The 4,934-nt window shown below is 38.6% G+C and overlaps 1 protein-coding gene across 1 annotated transcript in view; it reads left to right on the top strand.

The window, feature by feature from the left end:
• The window catches only part of CLSTN2 (calsyntenin 2), a 197,484-nt gene that overhangs the window by 141,803 nt on the left and 50,747 nt on the right, over window positions 1–4,934 (top strand). The window lies entirely within an intron of this gene.

The following is a 4,934-nucleotide window of genomic DNA, read 5'->3' as shown; positions in this document are numbered from 1 at the left end:
AGTACATTACAGTTTAAGCTAGAAGTTGTTTTTCAGTTTTCTTGCAGTGGAAAATTCTGAGACCTTTTTTCTGCTTGCCACATCAGCAGGCTTGTTTGCCTGTGCTCTCTTTCTGCTTGGTAAAAACATCTTCTTGTTTGAGGTGGGTTTATCCTTTGCTCTAAGCCATAAAAACCTCTTCTAACTAACACACCCTTTGCCTCCTTGGTTATCCAGTAAGACTGGCTCAGCAATTCTTTTCTTCTATATCAAAACTTGCTTCCAACTCTATTCCTTCATCAGACTCCACATTTAAAAATCTTTCTGCCAAGCACACGTATCTGAGACTTTCTTGTCAAACTTTCATCCTTCCCAACAAGGACTCTTCCTCCTCCTCAGCCCTTCAGGCAGCACAGGTAACCACCCAGATACCACAGCAGCTGTCCAGAGTCTGTCTGGAGTCTGTCTGGAATCTCTTGGAATTACACTGCAACTTGCAGCTGTTTCAACTCTAGTTAGAGTTGAGACAAATAATTTAACTTCGTCAAGTCGTTTTATGCACTAGTTTTTTGTTGTTTACTTTAATTGAGCCACTTTAAATGGTAAGTAGAGGTTTATATCCTTTGGCAGTGGAGAGAGATGTGACATTGCATATAGTTCCCTAAATGTTTTCCATTTATAAATTTTAAAAAATCTGCCTTATCAGCACAATAGGAGTGATGGAAACCTTTCTGGTAAAGAGTAGGCTGATACACAGAAAGGCACTTCTATTATATTGTAAATCCTATCTGCAGACCTTTTCTTTTATCTGCTGAGCTGTATGTAATTTTGCCTTATTATTAAGTGTATATTGCAAGAAAATTATTATTAAAGAGATAAGAGCTGCCTTTCATAGACTTGTTCATTCTAGGTAGGATAAGCATCATTTGGATGAAAGAAGACAGACTTCAGCAAAGTACTATTTTTTCAAAGCAAATTTCTTCTTATCTTTGAGTCCAAAGTATGCTATGGAAAATGTAGCTATAGGAATGTTTACTTTTCTAATTCACCTTCTAAATGTGTATAAAAATGGGATCTCCATCGTGGTTATCAGATGATGTGGTAAGAAGGCCTGTGGTGGCCATGGGACTCGCTTTGCATTTAACACTAACCAGTCTGGAATCAGTTTGTGCTGTACTCAATATGAAATCTTAGTGTCACAAAATAAATTGAAATTAAATCATATTGAAGATTGCAAGTCAGGAGTAACTGATATCATCTCAGATAAGGCTGTTGTGAGTGCTGAAGATGGACTTGTATTTCTAAAGTCTGTACTAAGCATCTAATTAATGATAATGCAAGGTTTTGGGAAGAATTTTGATTTTGAAAATTGAGTGCAGTCAACTTCTATGTCCTTAAAATGAGAGAGAACCAGTGTCCTCTCAATATATTAAATTTGTGTGTGACTCTTGTAACTTGGCCATGAACCTTCCTAACTACTACTGAAAACTCCTACATGGTATAAACTGAGACAGAAAATATTTTGTAGGCCACTTGATTAATTGCCTTTCATGCAGCTGCTGTCAATTGATTTCCACAGTATATTTTCAGCTGTTGTTTATAGATGAAAAAGAAAGTAAGATTAAAGTATAAATAAAGTTTGTTATGGGTTGTGTGCCCAGACTTCCATGAAGATAGATTTATATTGTCAAGGTGATACTGTTGTAAGTTTTGTCATGAAGGGACCTCATAAAAATTGCTGCTTTATCTCTTCTTCATGCTTCATCTGCCCTATATGGTGGAGTAAATTAAAAGGAACTGAAAATAAAACATATGTGAATAATGGGCTAGGAAGGAACTTGCATGGTTTTGAAGACAAGGCAGTGAGAAATTGTCATATAATGTAGTAAAATGATGCCTTCTTCTAACTGTATACCCAGTGTGGTATATCTTAGAAAGTGCAGGATATTTTAAAACCACATCATAAAACAAGCTAGAGTCCTTCTCAATATGAAAAGAAGCTGGACTAGACTTCCAGGAGTAGATTAATTTGATTATTTGCATATTTCGACACTGACACGCCTCTGGAAATCTCACCTTCAGAACAGATCATTCTGTAGTGGCAAACCCTCCAATTCCCTGGTGCTGTTGTTGTTCTGTTAAGAAAAGCCTGGGAATGGAGCTGTGCCCAGCTGCTCTCCCTGTTCCCCCACCTGCCCGGTGGGACAGGGCTCTGCAGACAGGACAGGGCAGAAATTCCTCTGCAAGACCCTCCAGGGCTTGGTCCCAGCCACAGCCAGAGCAGAGGAAAATGTGGCAGAGCACTTTATTGCTGAGCTCACTTTATGACTGCAACAATCCAGAGATTGTTTTTGCTGAGAGATATCCAGTGACCTTGGAAGAGGGTGAAGCTTGAACTGGTGAAATCATTTATCACTCTCACTGCAGAACAGTAAAATTTATGATACCAGCTGCTCTGGGCTCTATCTACTCCATGAGACTCCTCATTCTTTCAGGGCACTGACTAGGTTTAATTTAATTGTCTAGATCTCATTTCTGTGGTGGGTGATTTTGGCATACACCTTAGCTGCAGGCTCTGTCCTTGTCTGGATAAAGGGATCCATGAATATTTTGCACAGCTGCACCTGAGCAGTGCATCTGGAGCCTCTCAACACCGTGACAGCCTTGCACAAGAAGTGTGTGGAAGCTCCAAATGACAGCGTCTGCCAGCCTAGCTCTGGGAAGATTGTGTCTTTAAGTCAATTCATAAACCTAAGGATTTATTTCCAGTATGGCTTTCAGTTTATTTGTCCCTATTTGTTCCATTAATGGCCTTTGCTAGGTGAATTTTTCACTTTCTGCACTGATCCATGACCTGAGAGTGCCACAGCCTTGGGCAGACGTGCCTGTACCAGTGACTTGCTGACACAGGACCTCTGCTAAAGGTGCTGATAATCAGAGGTATCAGACTTTTTACTGAGGGTGTCCTTGTTATTTATAAGAAACATGGGAAGAAAGAAGTGTGGATAGTTTGGGATTTTCCCCACTTTCATCCTTTTGCAAATTAAGTGTCTTAGTTGTGAGAGAATCCATTAGCAGTAATCTGGAAGAAAAGGTATGGAAAGAGCAATGTTAAAGAAAATCAGTGTCAGGTCTGTCACATTGGTAATAAAAACTTCAATAGATGCCCAGGTAGAGAAGGTTCCTTCATTTTATTTCCATTTCTTTGTAAGCCCAGGTGTTTCCTTTGTTTCAGGATCATGACCTTTTTTCTGAATTTCCTGCTCAGAAGTTTAAATTGAATATCATGATGTGTTTGTCAACATTTATATAATTTCTTTTCTCGTACTTCAAGTATTGGATGCTTTTTAAACCCAAGAACTTATTACAAAAAGGGCAGAAATGACTCTTAACAAAACAAAAAGTTTTGTTACCAAAGTCAGTAAAAGGCATCTAAATTATTATCTAATTATCTCAAATGAACATAGGTGTTATTTTAAGTGAATTATTTAGGCAGCCAAATATACATTTGGGACATCTAAGAATAACGCATAAAATATTAAAACTGTTTCTTTGACTTTCTTAGAAAGCTGTGAACCAAACCAGAATTGCAGTTTGAATGATTAACCAAGTCACTCAAGCCTTTGGTGACAGTGGAGTACATAACACTAAACAGGATGGTGTATTTCACACTGTTCTGAACAGGTATTACACTTTTCATACAAATATGAGGACAGCCAAAAGGTATTTTTTCTTCCCCTAAATCAATAAGATAACAACACTTTTTTTAGTGGGAGAAGGTATTTGAGCCAGAGATGAACAATTTTTTCATGTACTTTATTCACAGTGCAACATTATTTTCAGGATGTTATCATTCTGTAAAGAGTCTTCACCCCATAGGCAAAATTTATGTTGATCCCATTAAAAACAGGGAATCTAGTGCATGATGTGGAGTCATTCTAAGTCAGCAAAAACCAGATACACATGAAGAAACTTACTGTTTCTTTACTAAGATGAGATAAAATGTTTGAATAATCCAGCATTAACCTGCAGTGCTTTTCATTGTGAAAAGCCCCCGGAACGATTCCTTTTCTAACAGGAACTACAGGAGATGGTTTGGATACGTCTAAGTGCGGTGCATTTTGTCAGTGCGGGCACGGAGCTGCTGAAGGATCAGGGCAAGGCCTTGCTTTGCACTTCACCCCTTCCGTGGCCACACACACACACCAGGGGCTGCCCTGGAGGAGGCAGCCGTGGCAGTCAAGTGCTTCACTCCCAGCTCCTTTTTTAAAATCAGCACCTGCTCAAGGACATGGTAGAGCAGGAACTGACTTTCGAAGGAATTTATATTACATAATAAGAAGGGAACGTGAAATTGATTCGATATTTAGACTCTTTTTTTTTGTTTTAAATATAGTTAAATTGGATATTTCCATCAAACAACAGGATTTATGCCTGGAAGTTCTTCTTTTATGCTGGATTGTTAACCATTGTTTAGAATTGGTTTTTGTATGCGTTCAGTTTTAAGAGCAACCTTCATATAATGAAAGCTGTATGGGCCTCCCTCTTGAGAGATTGGAAAGAGAGAAAACGAGTGAGAACCTATGGAAAGAACACCATAATCTCAGTCCAGGAGGGGCAAGGGTACACAGAGAGACAAGATGCTGCAAGTTTCCATCATTTCTGTGCATGAAATCGAATCTCTAGGTAAAAGCCATCAGTCTTGGAAGTCCCATCCTTTCCAACATGATGCTCTATTTGAAGTCACCTTTTTTGTCTATGATGGAGTTTAGTTGTTTATTACTTGAAGCTCAGAAGAGTTTCTTATGCTCTTAAACACTTACTTTAGAAATTAGTATGCAGGCCTGTACTGCTTAATGCTTACAGCTTTAATAAAACTGCAGAAACAAATCAGTGAGGTGTTTGCCTACAGAGCCAGTAAGAGAGAAATGATAAATGAATGACTAATTCTGCAA

Source organism: Geospiza fortis, unplaced genomic scaffold (genome assembly GCF_000277835.1).
Source record: "Geospiza fortis unplaced genomic scaffold, GeoFor_1.0 scaffold118, whole genome shotgun sequence".
In the NCBI taxonomy this organism is placed as follows: domain Eukaryota; kingdom Metazoa; phylum Chordata; class Aves; order Passeriformes; family Thraupidae; genus Geospiza; species Geospiza fortis.
Note: the sequence above shows the minus strand (reverse complement) of the source record. Positions and strands in the feature narration are given on the sequence as shown.